Source organism: Aptenodytes forsteri, unplaced genomic scaffold, assembly GCF_000699145.1.
Source record: "Aptenodytes forsteri isolate BGI_AS27 unplaced genomic scaffold, ASM69914v1 Scaffold231, whole genome shotgun sequence".
NCBI classification, from domain to species: domain Eukaryota; kingdom Metazoa; phylum Chordata; class Aves; order Sphenisciformes; family Spheniscidae; genus Aptenodytes; species Aptenodytes forsteri.
Genome location: NW_008796046.1, coordinates 3499629 through 3517802, shown reverse-complemented (window position 1 = coordinate 3517802; position 18174 = coordinate 3499629). Strand labels below are relative to the sequence as shown.

Sequence of the window (18174 nt, the reverse complement as noted above, 5' to 3'; positions counted from 1 at the left end):
GGGGGTTTTGGCTGCCGCCCCTCTTGTCCCCGCCCACGGAGAGTCAGAGCTGCCGCTCGTCAGGAGTACTACTGTTAAGAAATAGTTCCTGATTTCAGACTTTTGGGGGCCCCACATCATTTCCAAAATAAGCTTCTCAGATTCTCCCTACATAATCTGCATACTCTACAGGCAGACAGGGATCAGCTATTCACTACAGAGCCTAAAATGCCTCAGGCTCTTGTCTCTGCTTATATCCATTAGACGTAAACCAGGGCTGATTATAGGGAACACTGTACTTCTGATCATGTCAATGAGCATAGCTAGCAAGTGTTCTGGGGGCAGATTCTCATCTCATTTGCATTGGTGCAAATCAAGAGTAATTGAGTTATTCCAGACTGAGAGCAGGCGAAGTGCCCTAATAGGATTTTCTGTCTCAATAAAGATATTATTGAATTCAGCCAGTGACTCTCTTTTGCCACTGTTTTCCTTTGATTTTATGCTGATATGTGGTGTTTAGCTTTGGTTCAGAGCAAAACCGGGGGTTTTGGCTGCCGCCCCTCTTGTCCCCGCCCACGCTGAGTCAGAGCTGCCGCTCGTCAGGAGTACTACTGTTAAGAAATAGTTCCTGATTTCAGACTCATTTGGGGGCCACATCATTTCCAAAATAAGCTTCTCAGATTCTCCCTACATAATCTGCATACTCTACAGGCAGACAGGGATCAGCTATTCACTACAGAGCCTAAAATGCCTCAGGCTCTTGTCTCTGCTTATATCCATTAGACGTAAACCAGGGCTGATTATAGGGAACACTGTACTTCTGATCATGTCAATGAGCATAGCTAGCAAGTGTTCTGGGGGCAGATTCTCATCTCATTTGCATTGGTGCAAATCAAGAGTAATTGAGTTATTCCAGACTGAGAGCAGGCGAAGTGCCCTAATAGGATTTTCTGTCTCAATAAAGATATTATTGAATTCAGCCAGTGACTCTCTTTTGCCACTGTTTTCCTTTGATTTTATGCTGATATGTGGTGTTTAGCTTTGGTTCAGAGCAAAACCCAAAGCGTGTGCAAAGAGAAGGTCACTTAGGGAGGAAATACGGTTGAGTCCCAGTTCTGGGACCACTTGTTTGCGGATAGGGTTTGCAGCAGTTGCTCCTAAAACAGATTGTTTCTAGCAAGTCACGTACCTGTCTGCTGGCCCTAATCAAACCCAAACTCAGGGGAAACCAGTAGCCCTCATGCACCATGATCACTCATCGCAGAAATGGGTGGAGAGAAAAGCAACCCATGCAGCAGAATGACATTAAGCTGAGAGATAAAAGGCACTCTTTAAAAAAAAAAAAGGACCAGCTTGAAAGATGATTTAAAAACAGAAAATTCTTCACATGACCCTTTAAGACAACATAAGCCCCTTTTTGTTTCCTGCCTGTTTCAGCCTGTTCCTGGTCAAGAACGCCACAGCTAATAATTGTGTCAGAAAACCTTCCTGTCTGAAAATGATCTCTTCCTAATGGATAGATGATTCCATATGGTTTCATATGTCATAGATGGAGGGAGAACATATTGGACGACTGGCCACAGCTGGCAGTTCGTGTTAGTGCCATATGGATAAATGTGTGAGCTCTATTGCATTGTGTATTTCAAGTAAACCATTTATCTAAACAGGTGCTGACCCACTGGGAATGCACTTTTATGGTCAAACTTGCAGCGTGCAGTGATACCAACCGCACTGCCCTGCCCTCCTTTTTCTGCAGTGCAAACACAAGACACTTAGGTATCATTTGACTGCATTCTGTGTTGCACTGCCTAACTCCATCGATGTCCCCAAAAGCACACCTGGGCAGACCCTTTATAAATGAGACCAGAATCTGGCGCTCTGCACTGCAGGGATATTAGACCACCAGTCTCCAGAATCCTCTTTGGGATCCAGTCTGTGATACTCGCTTCCAACAGATATTGCTGTATGAAATTCAGGAGATTAAAATCACCCCATTTATGAGGCTGCATAAATACAGTATCAGACTTTCCACCTCCTTGAGCTACTGTGCTCCCTCCCTGGTTCCAGCTGAAATTTTTGCACTCCTTTTCTCTCCATGCCATAATCGCCTCTTTGTCTAAACATGCTTCATTTTGGAATTCCTCTCGCTTGCATTCCTAATATGTGCGGTTCAAGGTACTTGCTGACTGATTTACGCCGGACTTGGGTGGCTCCCTTGGAAATGGAGCAGAGCACATTCCATCCACCTGCGTAATAAAACCAGCTGGTGCAGGGTGGGAGCACTCAAACCACAGCAGAAATAATCTTCACCTAAGTTTTGACTCAGTTATCTGTCTCTCCATCAACTCTTCTGATTGTCTGTGGTATTAAAATCATGCCTAGGGAGCAAACCTTCATGAAGGAAAAGTCTCAAATTATGCTGTTTTTTCTAGAGTTGTGTCACTGCCAGCACCAAAATACTGGGGTGAGGGAAAATGCCGCGTCTGCATTTCTGAGCAAGTATTTTGATAAGAGCGCAGTCCTCTGTTAATTTGGTCCTAACATCCAGAAAGCTGTAATATCAATTAAACTCTCTGGGCTCCTTCATCTCCTCCCATCTGTTTTATGAGTGGTGTAACTCTCTTGCCTTTATCACGGGAGGTAACATCTTACACGAGAGTAAATTAGGTCAGTTTGGGGTTAAACCAATCTACAGTCCAAAACTCAGACTGGTAATTTCATTAATGAGATATGAGCTGGATTCCCCGTCCGCAACTGTACCAAATCTATGGTGTGCAAAGGGGCAGAGAGTTGGTTTGGGTAGGAAAAATCAGGAATTCTATGTTGGTTGGGGGAATAAGTCTGACAGCCACCCCATGCTTTTTCTTGCTCAGCAGTTCCACATTACTAACAGTTCACTCCTGGCTCCCAGAGAGGTGAGAAAACAGAGTAAGCCTCAACCCATCAGAAAGAGGATGGTGACACTAATTCTTATCTCCCATCATCTACCTAACCCCATCCGAGGCACATGTTCCCTCGCTTCAGTTTATTTGTGCTCGTATATTCTAAACATTAGTTAAGCTTTCATAGCGTAACAGTAATAAGGCAGCTTAAATAGCAAGTTCTCAGCTGTGTTTGGTGCACACTGTGCTGCGGGAGATTAAAAAGAAAATGGGAAAGTGTGCGACGGCGATTAAGATGATTCTGAATCGCTGTGTATAAGACTGAGTCCCCTTTGTGCCTCTTATCTGCTGTTTGAAGTACCGTTACTTAAGCTCAGTGTTGGGGGGGGGGGAAAGTCTTTCTGAGAGGATGTGAGAAGCCATTTCAAAAGATGACGCCTCTCCAGTAAATAAAACACAAAAGTTTCAGGTCAACACTGAAATGGTGGATGAGATGGATTTGCACCCGAAAGAAAACTTGTTCATCCAGGAGGCTTTCAAATCTTGTCGCTGAGATAAAGAAGATCAAAGTGTTTAAACACGTTGATCCACTACTGAGGAAAATTTAGTGCTGGCAACAGAGAGCAGCTGCAGTATAGCTGGCATGTCTAAACTCACAGCAGGGGACTAATTGCTCCTATGGATATAAGTTTGCTTTACAAAAAACAGGTCTGAAGGACTGTCATTCTCATTCAGAGAATGATGGAGATCTATTGATAAGCAGTAAAATGCCGATCTACAGTACACAGCATCATCAGGAGGGATGGAGCTGTTGGGAGCAGAGCTGCAGTGTGGGCAAGGGGTATGCATGAGGATCCTCTGCTTTTATTCAACTTCTGTTGTGCAGGGAAACATCCCATCAATTTGCTCAAGATGGTAGCATTTGCTTCAAGCCCTCCTTGATATTATTAAATAATGAAATGAGGAAGAGTAGCTCAAAGTCGAACCTTAATGCTATTTGTACAACATATTGTCCTGGGGGTAGCCTGGAGAGGGGTGCTGTTGCCATCAGAGAATTCCGAATTTTCTATAAAAACTGAGATGTTATTTTTATACAAATTATTAACTGGGCAGGGGGTGGAGAATAATGAGGCTGGTTATAAAAAAGAATCCAGTGAACTATTCCTGGTACAATCACAGCTGTAAAGATACTTATGACAAGTCTGGTGGAGAGGCTGTTATGGCATCTCATTAAACAGGTTCCTTCTTGCAGTCCCAGCACTCAACAGAGGGTGTGTTCTTGTTTTATTAAGGAACCGAGTAGAAAGAAGGTCTGAAGCAAGGGTTAGTGATGTCACACAGTAGTTGTTTCTGGCAGAGATAGGAACTGAATGGGATTTTTGCATTTGGGTGTGAATATTGAGAGGTTTGAGTCCTTCTGTGTAGCTAATACCCGAATGCCCAGTTTTTTCTTATTCTAAGGGAAATTAAGAAAAATGCTGCACATCGTCCTCATAAAAGTATAGCCCTTAGTATCATCATATGTACTCAGTAAAAAGCAAAGGCAGCTCAGCCACCCCAGTCTTTCCAGTTGAGAAGGAGAGACATTTTGCCTCTGGGAGGAAATGCAACACTCCTGTGCTGAGTCATTACAGTACAGTACAATATGCCAATCTAGCTCCAGCTGTTCAGCCCTCATTTGGTATTTATAGTTCTTTTGATAACAGCAAATTTCTCTATGCGTGTGTATATATATGTATGTGTATATATAGATACATTGACATTTTGCCTCTGGGAGGAAATGCAACACTCCTGTGCTGAGTCATTACAGTACAGTACAATATGCCAATCTAGCTCCAGCTGTTCAGCCCTCATTTGGTATTTATAGTTCTTTTGATAACAGCAAATTTCTCTATGTGTGTGTATATATATGTATGTGTATATATGTAGATACATTTGCGTGTGTATGTCCAGCCACATAAGCAATGTGTATGCTTTGACCTTTTTTTAATACCACCTCATTCTTGGGACTTTCCAGAAGTATCTAAATTATTCGTCCTGGGCTTCCAGGATAGGCAACGGAGGGAGAGAAGGGCATTCAGAGGCCACAGACCTCTCCTGTCACCACAAACGAAAACCTTTTCATAGCTCTACCCTTGATTGCTCCTTTGCAGTTGGGGACCCTCGTTAAAGCCATTCAAATGTCAATACGCCACCTAAATGCAGGAGGTAAATTCTTCCATGGTTTCCAGAGAGGGCATCACAGCATGCCTACATTTGCCTCGGCATGATGGCCAGCAGGACAGGCTACTAAGCATGCAGCAATGGAGTAGACATAACATGCGGTGGGCTGCAGAGAAAGAATACATTCTCTGATGGATTAAAGGTTTGATTCATTTGGGATGTCCTAGGACATCTGACATGGCCTCTCTTTGCTGGTTTGGAAAGGTGCAGGTCTTTCTTAAGTATTGTGTCAGACCTGCCAGCCCAGAAGATGCCTCAGATAGATGGTGGCATCTCTCAGGGACAGAAGCACCCTTGGTTAGTCCCAGGAGAACCACTGCCCATTCCTCTTTGGACCTGTCATGTGTTGAGGTGTGACCACATTGAGCTGGAGGAGAAAGGCTGTGGCAGAGGCACAGGGGATGGTATGCGAAGAAGTCCCTACATGGTCCACCTTGAGTGCACCCCTTTCTCGACAGCAGTGTTACACCCCCAGGAAGCAAGGAGACAATGGTGAGGAGCACATCCTCCCAACCCAGAAGCACTGAGCTTCAGGAGCAGTGTCCTTGCCCTCTGTTCACATGGTACTGGTCTCACTAATGCAACAACCAGTTGATTTGCACCAGTAAACCAATTACAAATTAAGGAATGGGTTCAGCAGCAGATTTCAGGCACAATGTGCCCCCAAGCAGTGCAGAACCATCTAACCCAATCTACCTGTTGGTCCACTCCAGCAGCTATGTAATATTTTAATTTCTGAGAAAACAGCTTTTAAAAATACGTTAAAGGATTATTTAATATCCATTTCATGTACCATTAATTTGTTACAACAGTTGTACTGGGAGCTTTTGCTTTGTACATCTTGTTCTCATTGGTGTCTGGCATTTTTTATGCTTATTCTAGTCTTAAGAAATTTGCAAACACAAATGTTTAAGTGGAGTTTTTGTGGAGAATATGTTATCTGTGGCAAGTGAGATAAAAACATTGCAAGGAAGTTGCAATTTTCCTCAAATCAAACATTTTCAAGCCAACGTATGTCAAAGTTCAGATGTACAAATAACCTACAAAATGACCAGATAACCTGTATAAGGTGATATGCAGGAGTGTTTATAGTCTACGAGAAACATGGGCTCCACATAAGCTTAGTTCACAATTGCCAGCCTTTATTAGAGTGAAGTTTTCCATCCTTGAGCTCAATAGCTGTGCTCCTGTAAACTTCTCAATGTCAGCTTACCGACCCACTGGTAAAAAAATAGGGGCAGCAATTACCCTTCAAGGCAAAGTGTTTGGAGGGTTTTGGATTATAGATCGGCATTGGATAAAGGGAAAGATTATTGCTTCCATTTAACAGCTTTAACAAAAAGTGTATTGATGGTGAGATTATGTTTTATTGTTGGTCAAGTCTGTGCTGAAAGACCTGAAGCCGTTACAGTACAATTGAGCAACAATTATAGAAACATCTGTTGTGAACTGGGAAACATACTGTGATACTTTTCTAGGCAATACAGAAATTCTTTCTTCTACAAGGACATTTTTAATATACAGTTCAAATAGGCCAGGAGAAATGTTTTTAGTTATGAAATGAACCCAACAGAAAAAATATTTTCCTCCACAGAAAAGGGAGTAGCTGAAAAAATGATCCAGAAGCCAAAGAAGACTTTTTTTTTCCCCACAGTAGACCAGGAAAATATTTATTTTGGAGAGACCATTATACAAAAGACATTTTAATGCTTTGAATTTAGCGATACGGCTTATAAAAAAGATGGCGGCAACCTTTTTAGCAGGGCCTGTTGCGACAGGACAAGGGGGAATGGCTTTAAACTAAAGGGGGGTAGATTCAGACTAGATCTAAGGAAGAAATGTTTTACACTGAGGGTGGTGAAGCACTGGCCCAGGTTGCCCAGAGAGGTGGTGGATGCCCCATCCCTGGAAACATTCCAGGTCAGGCTGGACGGGGCTCTGAGCAACCTGATCTAGTTGAAGATGTCCCTGCCCACGGCAGGGGGGTTGGACTAGATGACCTTTAGAGGTCCCTTCCAACCCAAACTATTCTATGAGTCTATGATTCTATGATTCTATGATTATCAGCATTTCAAAGCAAATCTTGCGGTAAACTCTAAAGAAAGGTTTTATATGTGCATGAAAGCTGGCTTTCTAAACAGCTTTGCAAGCCTCGATCAGATGGGTATGTTAATTTTAAACTCTGCAAATATAGGACCAACTTCACTATGAGAGAGAAGCTGTTGCATTTTGGTACAATCGCTTAGCCCACATGAAATCTAAGTTCAATGAATCCAATTCCCACAGCAGAAACAACTCAATTAACGTCGCTACACTTCAGGCTGATGAAAATGCCAAGTTTCTTTGTTCCAGTTGGCCAAAACCGAGCATTCTGTCCTCAAGTTCTCCTGGCTTGATAAAATAAGTTTTTACTGGGCTTATTATTGTGGTCAACTGTAATGTTTTGAATAGTGTTGGTATTGAAATGCTGCTTGGCCTTTGTCAAGGCAACATTACAATTATTGGCTGAAGAGGTAGGTACTCATTTGCACTGAGAAAACATAGCTTGGGGTGAGACTCATTAGCTGTTAACTTATGCAACTAAAAACTAGACATCCGAGTGAGCCTAGGTTGATGGCTCTTCAACATCTAATATGTAGATGTCTAAAGTTAGCTGAGATAAATCTGTGATGACCAAAGCATATGCAAGCAAATGAGACTTAGATATAGCACGACGAAATGTAGAACGTGAAAGCAAATTTTTTGTACAAAATGTATCTGGTGATCTTACAAGTGAGGAAGAAGAGCTTGGTACACAAAGGGCACAGGACAGTAATTCTTTGACGAACATTAACATGTAGTTCTGCCGCAGCTCAACAGGACACATTGCACATCCTTTACTTCTGCTACCATTTCCCAGAAATCCAATTTTTCACATGAAATTATTATACACTGAGAAAATTATCTTAATTCTGAGAAGCCTCCACTGTGTAGCCTTTTCCAACCTGCTCTACCAATGTAGTCCTCCAACTGCTTAAAAACCAGCATCACCCTTCTTAAAAAAAATAATAGCAGAGATAAACTACTGTGAAGTGGCCCCTACGACACAATTGGAACAGATGCGGATGTGCAAAACACTCATTCCACTGGGAGCCATCCTGGCTGATGAGGTTCAAAATTGGCTTGATGTGTGGGCTAAAAAGAAGAGGTGTTTCTGGAAAGAGCAGCTTTCCAGGCTTAACTGCATCTGCGGTTCCTCCCCCAGGATGGCTCAGCCTGCACTCTCCATCCTCCCTCTAATGGTGCTCCCTTGTTTCCTTTTTATCCAAAAGAGGGATGGATAACAAGCCTTAACTCTTTCCTAACTGAATCAGTGTCGGGGATGATGGTCCCTCTGGGCAAATCTTGTCAACTGCTACGGGTTCGTTATGAAGGACCTCCTGCTAGATTTCTAAGCTCTGCCATCCCCATATATTTCCCGCCAAGGGCTGATTGTGTGGATGATGATCATGATGATAATTATAATAATTTGGTTTTTTCTGATGACAAGCTGTCAGTGTACGGCAATGAAACATTAGGCTGAAGCCAATAAATATTTCTACATGGGGTGTCAATTTGGTGTGAAAAGAGAGGATGTGCAGGTCTGGAGCGTGTTTATAGAATCATAGAATCATAGAATCATTTTGGTTGGAAAAGACCTTTAAGATCATCAAGTCCAACCGTTAACCTGACACTGCCAAGTCCACCACTAAACCATGTCCCTAAGCACCACATCTACACGTCTTTTCAATACCTCCAGGGACGGTGACCCCACCACTCCCCTGGGCAGCCTGTTACAATGCTTGACAACACTTTCAGTGAAGAAATTTTCCCTGGTGCAACTTGAGGCCATTTCCTCTTGTCCTATCGCTTGTTACTTGGGAGAAGAGACTGACCCCACCTCACTACAACCTCCTTTCAGGGAGTTGCAGAGAGCGATAAGGTTATGGTGGTGGTTGGGCTTCAGTCATTGCAAAGGAACACGCTGCCTTACAGAAAGATGTCCTTTGACTCTTCTGAACCCAACAAGACTCTCTTCTGCTTTCATTTGCTGTCTTTTGGAACATGCCTATGATCTCTGAATACATCAGCCATGCCTTTCTGTTCTCCATGGGGGAATAGAATAATGAGAGGTTGTCCTGTGAGCAGGGCTTCGTTTGGGAGGATGATTTTCAGCTCATTTCTGCACTCACTGCCTTTGCTTCCCGCTTCACTCCGCTTAGCTGCTGTGTTAGACAGCAAACCCCCAGTCACCGCTTACAGCAGAGGGTGATAATGGAAAAAGAGACGGAGAGAAATGTGCAGCATGGAGGCAATCAGAAGCAGCAGTGACCAGTTTATGTATTTATGTATTTATTTAATCCTGGTCATGAGTAAGCGCCTCCGACTCATCAATTTGTCCCTGTTCAGCCACGACGCTCTGAGGGAACATTTGACTTCAGGTACATACTGAAGCTCTGCTGACTTCTGTGAGACTTAAGCATGTGCTTAATGGTAAATGTCTGCTAAAAGCATTATTTGGGGATGGAGCGGGCTACAAATATGTCTAACTGCTTTGCAGGATCCTCTAGCACCAACGCAACAGGCCCAGAGATGGGGACTAACATAGTCCTTTCCAGAAATGCGTAGTTAGTCTGTACCTCCTTGGTGAGGGCATGTCCATGACATCCTTCCCTCAGCCTCCTGGCAGCAGCCAGGCCATCTATGACCATTTCTTGTGCTGTTGAGGATGGCACTAACTACTGCCATCTCAGGAGGGGTGTTTTCTTGCAAAGTGGACACCGTCATTAGGATTTCAATTGGTACGACAGTAATTCAGGGACATCAGGGACATCACACCTACTGTGAGTTAATGAAGGATGGACCAAAGCAGCAGGCTAGCCAGGAAAAGCTCTACTATTTCCAGTGCTGAACACTGCTTAGACCCCTCAGTTGCTTTTTGAATATATGATACATTTTGAAATAACATATCTGAAAAGCCCCCAAGCAAGCAAACCCCAAAACTATCCAACCATCAAAAGTCTGGATTAAAGAGCACAGGTGGCAAGAAAATGTTCTCTCCCTGTGTGTGGTCCCTGATGCAGATGCCTTGTTTTCACAACGCTGATAATGAAAGCATTTTTATTTTTGGATGCTCTTTAGGGTACAATGTAATACATCAAAATAAATCATCGCATTGTACGCCTGTTACGAATGAAAACTGATGCACCAAATGTCAAGGTTGCTCGCTTTGATTAATCAATGAATATTGCCTATTTTGCTAACAGTGTTGAGGAAAGAAATGGTAGTGAAGGGGGAAATGTTGACTTGATACAAAGATACAAATACATAGATAAAGATTCAATAAGTTTGTATAGATTTAGAGATGATATTGTTTCAAGTAAGGAGAAATTTCCCTGGTATATCTGTTGTGAGGTAGATCCTTATGTACTAAAGGAAAAAATAAGACTTTTAGGACTAAGTCAGTTGGATCCGTGCTTTAGTAGAGAAACTGTATACCATTTCCCCCCCCATTTTGAACTAGTAAATTAATTCAATAATCATCATACTTGAAAAGGCATTCATTTCAACTGCTGTGGAAAAAACTTCTGATCAAATCAAGAGCATTATCTTCAAGGCCACCCTTCTTCCTACGAGACAGGAAGTATCTGTGTGATAAATTAACTATGGGTGAATGCTAAGTCTTTAATGAGAAAAAACATGCTCTGTTGAATTCAGCCTTTCATGTGAAAGCTGTTTGGGACCTTACTGAAAAGAATGTGTTAATCAAGAGAAAAGCATAATTACTGTCTTGTCAACAGACACAAATGGGAAAGCCTGGTGAAAATGAGGTTGAAATTAACTCCAAAAAAACACACAAAAAAAGAGTTTTTCTATAAGGTTTTTGGAGAGCTTGCTTTACACTGCACAGTGATTTATGACAATTGGAATCTCACTATTTCTGCAATTAATATTGTTGGATGCTTCCTATTCAGGGGAATGTTAATCATAATAATGCAAATGGAAGTATTATTGCAGCTATGCCTCAGAGTTCATATTTCATATTGAGCCAGAGGTTCAATATTCAGCATCCTTCTCAATGGAGCATTCGCATTGTATGGGTAGATGAATGTGCACCAAAGGTAAAATAACTGAATTAATATAAACCAGAATAATATGTCTGGCACATAGCTTCCCATTTCCCCATTTTGCTGTAAGATCCTGATTGTTCAGGCTTTTTAAACCAATAATAAATTATTGCAATGCACTGCTAATTACACCTCACTGAAGTTGTGTATAGTATAAATTGCACTGGCGATGGACTTAGATTAAGTTTCTTACGCTTATTTTTAGCAAGTCAAAGGCAATTCATTTCCAAGTAGGCCATGTTTAAAAGTTTGGAGTGAAAAAAGGTGTAATTATTTCCTAATATGAGGAGAATATTGGTGACAAATTTTTTGTCCTACATGTCTTTTGGCACTAAATATATTAATGAGAAAGGCAGAAGCAAGAACACATATTAATGTGTTTAAAAAATATAATGAGTATTTATAAATTTTGCTTCTATAAATATTTTCTAAATTGTCGTCTTCCTGTTTTTACCTCCCCCTGCGCTCCTTTAGATCATTTCTTAGCTCGTGATTGGTTTCTTTATGACTGCTGATGCTCCTGGAAATATTTGGTCCTTTTCCTTCTTCCTTCTTTTCCTTTCCTTTTTTTTTTCCCCCATGAGTTTTGATTGGTGAGGGGGGTGGGAAGGAAGAGGGTAAAATTGTCATTTTTTTTATTCCTGCTGGCTTCTATCAAAAGACACATAAACTTGAAATTTCTGTGAATATTTCAGAGCTGATTCAGAAACATTAATTAATATTTCAGAGAATAAATAACCCATGTAAAGTAAGTCCATACTACAAATGGCTTTCCTAACTCTTTTTTGTCTGTAGCAGAAAGGTGCTTTTTATTTCCATACAAAAGGAATACAGCTATCGCATGAAAACTGTTTATCAGGAGGTGACAGTGGAGGAAGTTGTGCATGTGGACAGGGTGAGACCCTATTTTTTGGGGAACAGAAAAGTGTAGTCATAGAGCAGTGACTGGAGCTTAAATGTCCATCACATGACATTATTGTCCTCTTGATAGGAAAGGAGAGAAGTCCTTAGGTGGGGAACACATTTTAAACTTTGCAGATCTGGGTTCAAATCCAGTACAAACTTTCTGTATAACATCAAGGAAAGCACTTTGTTCCAGGTCTTCAGAAACATCTCAACAGCCAGCTGCGTGAGAAGGAGGTGCCCAAATCACTCTCAGGACCAGATCCAACAGATAGTACTGTATGTCTTATTCTATATCCTGTGGTCTGGATTAAGCAGTTACGTACTCTGGGTACCTGATGCTCACTTCTTCTGGCATCGTTTTACATCTAGTTGGGCTCAGTCTTTCAAAATGGCATTCAGATCGTGATATAGTTATGTATATATAGACATATAAACATAGATTTTTTTTTTTAAAGAAGAGATGAACTCACTTCAGTGGTGCATTTGATGGGTCATCCCAGAGATACACAGGCAGGCACGGCACAGTAACTTCCAGAAGGGAGGTGTAAATGCAAAAGCAACCGTAACCTCTCAATCTGCAACCATGACTGCTAAAGCAGCAGAGCTGACCACCTCCTTATTCTCTCTGTGCTGGAGCTTATTCACAAAAGTGGGAATAATAGCACTCTCCTACCTTGACAAGTAGTTTAAAAATACATATATTAAAAATTAGGAGAAGTATAGATATCATGGTGGTGGGGGGCCATAAATGTACCAGAGTCCTAAGAGAGGAGAATGAACGATTTATTCTCACCTCCTCCTCGTTTCCAGGTCTCCCAGAAAAGCATTCTGGTGAGCGATGGCCTCTTCTGCTTTTGTTTTCCCTCTCATTGAAGTGAACACCAGCAAGAGAGGAGACTCACAAAATTAATTCAGATTGGCTTAGATAAGGACCCTGTGATGTTGATTAAAAACCATCCACAGAGCCATTAGCAAAGTGAGATAATAAATGAAAATGCGTTGAATCACATGAGTTTTCTAGTGAGGGAACATCAGGGAGCAGTCTTGAGTCCAGTCTTCTTTAAACATCTTCATTCATTAGCCAAAAGACAGGAAAAGAGTACATGTTAATTAAAATCGCAGATGATCCAAATTGGGAAGCGCTGCATAAATCAGCGAAGATAGAGAGAGATGAGAAACCTTAGGCAGGAAATGACAAAATGAGATGCAGCTTTGAAAAATGCATGTGGGGGAGAAATAATCGGTACGAGGACACAATCAGCAGAAAGGAGGGCTGTTCAAGAAGCAGAATTAATGGGAGGAAGCCAAAGGATGTGGACATTGAGTAAAGAGCAATGTAGCAGTACAGCTATTTAAAGGTGACCTTTGTACCTTTTCAGTGGACAGCTTGGATTCAAAACTAATTTATAATTGACAAGATTAAAAGGTCAATGTAGTTTTGGACCATATCTGCAGAAACAGGTTGCCAAGGAAAGATGTGGAAGCCCACCTCTGCAATAGCCTGCTACCACATAGAATCATAGAATAGAATCATAGAATCATTGAGGTTGGAAAAGACCTCTAAGATCATTGAGTCCAACCATCGACCCAACACCACCACCCACTAAACCATGTCCCTAAGTGCCTCATCTACTCGTCTTTTAAATACCTCCAGGGATGGGGACTCCACCACTTCCCTGGGCAGCCTGTTCCAATGTTTCACCACTCTTTCAGTACAGAAATTTTTCCTCACATCCAATCTAAACCTCCCCTGGCGCAACTTGAGGCCATTTCCTCTCGTCCTATCGCTTGTTACTTGGGAGAAGAGACCGACCCCCACCTCGCTACAACCTCCTTTCAGGGAGTTGTAGAGAGCGATGAGGTCTCCCCTCAGCCTCCTTTTCTCCAGGCTAAACAACCCCAGTTCCCTCAGCCGCTCCTCATCAGACTTGTTCTCCAGACCCCTCACCAGCCTCGTTGCCCTTCTCTGGACACGCTCCAGCACCTCATTCAGACCTCTCAATTTTTTTTTTTCCAATTCTGCAAGACCCTGTGCACCAGAGTGTATGAAAAATAGATGCATACCAAGCAAAATGGGTAGCATGGGAGAGTTGCTGGCCCTGGCAAATATGGCTTTCCATGAAACCACGCACACCCAGTTGCTGCGGTCACTTGTTCACCTCCACAGTCCCTATGGGACTTTGTCTCCCTGAGACAAGGAAAGGAGCTAAGAGAGGGGGCTTGAGGCTAATCAGCTAATGAGAGGCATAAGAGAAGAGGAGCCCCAGTGCTGTGCTACACTTTAGTTGAACCTCCTGCTTGTGGCGTGACAGGTTTGTCACACGTGCATCGTTACTTTTAAACTGAGGCTCTTCGATACCACAAGCAACTCAGATAAGACAAATTTACTGATGTGAGTGAAAGCAACAAGAAGCATCTGTGTAAGATCTTAGTCGTTTCGTTCTAACAAAGGTAAAAGATTTAAGAAAGGCAATATTTGGGATAACCACACAAATAATAAAAAAATTCTTTCACCTTCTGAGGACTGTAAAATCACAAAACAACCTGTTAAGTAAAACCCCTTGAAACTACAACAGAAGAATTGGTAAATTGCTCTTTTGGCAAAGGGATGGATGTTTGCACAGTTAGCCAAGGACAGACATTTAATTCTAAGTGCTGTACAGAAAGCCTTAGTTTGTATTTAACTAATACATTTATTTCCATGGGATGAATAAGCATACCCTAGTACAGTGCTGATGTGATATTACACTAGGAACTACGTATGCATAGACTGTTTGATGTGCCCTATCTAACTGTTAGCAGTTGGTTTTAATTCATGTAGGTTAGAAAATAAGTTCATAATCACTAAACAAAACACTAATTTTTTTTGTCTGTGTCTTTTTACAGGTAGACTGAGAATAACACATGTCCAGGTTAAAACTGTGTCCTACAAGAAGTATTTGATGGATTATTCCTAGATATTTCTAAGAAGGTAAATACAAAAAGTGAGTACTAATTCCAGTACATGGGAAGTTTTATGTTTTGTTGTTTAAAATCAAATTATGATAGTTGAAATGTTTCTTGTGCAGATTTCTTTAATTGGAGTTGTGAGGAATTTCACTAATTTCTTTAGAACATGTCTATCAGTGATTTGTGTTTATTTTTATTATCTGACAATGAGAATTTGCTTTACAGTCCAAGTCAAGGACTCATTTTTACTGTGCCAGGCACTCTAGAAACATAGACATTCTCTGCATGAAATGACTTACATCTAAGTACAAATCAAGAAGCCATGGATAGTGACAGACATGGAGATCCAGGGATGTAATAAGAAAGTGCTGGTCAGCATAACAGGCAATGCTAATAGAGCATCTGCAGCCTAGCCCTTGTCAATGCTTCCTAGATATTACTGCAGAGAAATTAAGACAATAACAAGGTTATTTTATAGATATTTATGGGGAGCAGCATGGAAGAAAATAGCACTTATCTGAAAAATCCAGCACATGGACTGTGGAAAATGGTTGTGTGGGTTGTTTGGATGCAGACAGCCTAGTTTTGATATAAATGAGGAAAGGAAATCAGTACTATATCTGGGAAAATGACCTTTGCATACAGGGCAATATCATCAGGGCAAATTTATTTCTGTAAAAAAACAGAGAAAGGGATTCTGCAGTAATTAAGGTGTTCAATGATAAAAGGTTGAGATAAGAGATTTACCTGGATGGGTAGATAGAGAGGAAAAGAATTATCTTAAGTATGTTATACAGAATGGATCTGCAAGACTTCCATGTAACTGGGAAGTGGCATCTGGAAGAGGAGTATGAGTTGAAGCTGATATCAAGGTGATGGGCATGTGACAGGATGGTGGTAAAGTCCACAGTGATAGAGAAGGAAGGTTGCTTGGAAATCATGGCTGGGACTTCTCAAATGGAAAGCAAGCAAAGTTGAGACTGTTGAGTACACAGGAAAAGACAAGGAAAGGGTAGAGAAGTAGAACCATGAATCAAAGAATCACAGAATATATGAGGCTGGCAGGGACCTCTGGAGATTGTCTAGCCCAACCTCCTGCTCAAAGCAGGTTTTCCTAGAGAAGGTTGCTCATGGCTTTGTCCAGTTGGGTTTTTAATATCTTGAAGAGTGAGGATGCCACAACCTCTCTGGGCAACCTGTTTGACCACCCTCAATGCAAATAAGGTTTTACTAATGTTCAAATGGAATTTCCCATATTTTGGTTTGTGCCCAATGTCTCTTGTCCTGTCACTATGCACCACTGAAAAACATCTGTCTCCATCTTCTTTACCCCACCCATCAGGTTTTACACACATTAATAAACCCCCCAGCTCTCTCCTCCTCTGCTCATATTAGAGATAGAATCATAGAATCATAGAATCATAGAATCATTGAGGTTGGAAAAGACCTCTAAGATCATCGAGTCCAACCGTCAACCCAACACCACCATGCCCACTAAACCATGTCCCTAAGCGCCTCATCTACACATCTTTTAAATACCTCCAGGGATGGGGACTCCACCACTTCCCTGGGCAGCCTGTTCCAATGTTTCACCACTCTTTCAGTAAAGAAATTGCTATTAAAAGATGCTCCAGATTGCTATTAAAAGATGCTCCAGTCCCTTAAAAATCATCATAACCCTTCATGCAACTTGCTCCAGTATGTCCATGTCTCTCTTGTACGGGGGGCCTGGAAAGAGACCCAGCACCTGGATGTCTCCCACCAGGGCTGAGCAAAGGGGAAGGATCACCTCGCTCAACCTGCTGGCAATGCCCTGCCTAATGTAGCCCAGGAGACTGTTGACCTTCTTTGCCTCAAGAGCACATTGCTGGCTCACAGTTAACTTGGTGTCTACCAGGACCCCTACCAGGTCCTTTTCTGCCAAGCTGCTTCCCAGCCAGTTGTCCTCAGCCTGAGGTGGTGCCTGGGTTTATTCTTTCCCAGGGGCAGGATTTGGCATTTTCCTCTGTTGAACTTCGGGAGGTTTCTGTGAGCTCATTTCTACAGCCTGTCCAGGTCCCTCTGAATAGCAGTGCAACCCTCTGGTGTATCAGCCACTCCTTCCAGTTTTGTATCATCTGGAAACTTGCTGAAGGTGCACTCTGCCTCATCCAGGTCATTAATGAGAGGCTTAATGGTATTGGACCCAGTATCAACCCGTGGGGTACATCACCAGTGACTGGCCTCTGATTGGACTTTGTGCTGCTGATACTTGGAGCCTGGCAGTTCAGGCAGTTTTCAGTCCACCTCACTGTCCATTTATCTAGGCCATATTTCATCAGTTTATCAATAAGGATGTTATGGGAGACTGTCAACGCATTACTAAAGATAAGCAACATTCACTGCTCTCCCCTCATCCACTGAGCTACTCATCTCCCTGCAGACAGCGATCAGGATGGTTAAGCGTGACTTCTTCATAAATCCATGCTGACTACTCCCAATCACCTTCTTGTCCTTCATATGGTTAGAAATTATTTGCATTATTTGCTCTATCACCTTCCCAGGGACTAAGGCTGACCAGCCTATAGTTCCCTGAATCCTCCTTTTTTGCGCTGCCTGAAGATAGGAGTGATGTTTGCATTCTTCCAGTCCTCAGGAACCTTCCTCAATAGCTGCAAGCTTTCAAAGATAATTGAGAATGGCCTCACAAGAACATCGTTCAGCTCTCCCAGCACTCATGGCTACATCCTATCAGGTCCCATGGACTCATTCATATCCAGTTTGTTCCCTAACCTGATCCTCCTCCACCAAGGGTATGTCTTCCTTGCTCCAGACTTTGTCACCTGGGATTGCTGAGGGCAAGTCTCACCAGTAAAGATCAAGCTGAACAAGACATTGAATACCTTCTCCATGTCCTTTGTCACCAGGTCCCCTGTCCCATTCAGCAGGGGGGCTGCGTTATCCCTAGTATCATCATCATCATCTGTCTAGTGTTAATATTGAAGTTATGTTTGTGGGTTAGATTACACAGATTAAGAGTAGAATCATAGAAACATTGAATCATAGAATCATTTAGGTTGGAAAAGACCTTTAAGATCATAAGTCCAACC

At 42.1% G+C, this 18174-nt stretch overlaps 1 protein-coding gene across 1 annotated transcript in view; it reads left to right on the top strand.

Annotated features, from left to right (window-relative positions):
* The first annotated feature begins 15053 nt into the window (after nucleotides 1-15053).
* Nucleotides 15054-18174, top strand: part of TENM4 (teneurin transmembrane protein 4) — a 421264-nt gene continuing 418143 nt past the window's right edge. The window contains exon 1 of the mRNA XM_009286142.2: nucleotides 15054-15120. The gene's annotated coding sequence lies outside the window, so the exon portion shown is untranslated. The remainder of the gene's footprint in view (nucleotides 15121-18174) is intronic.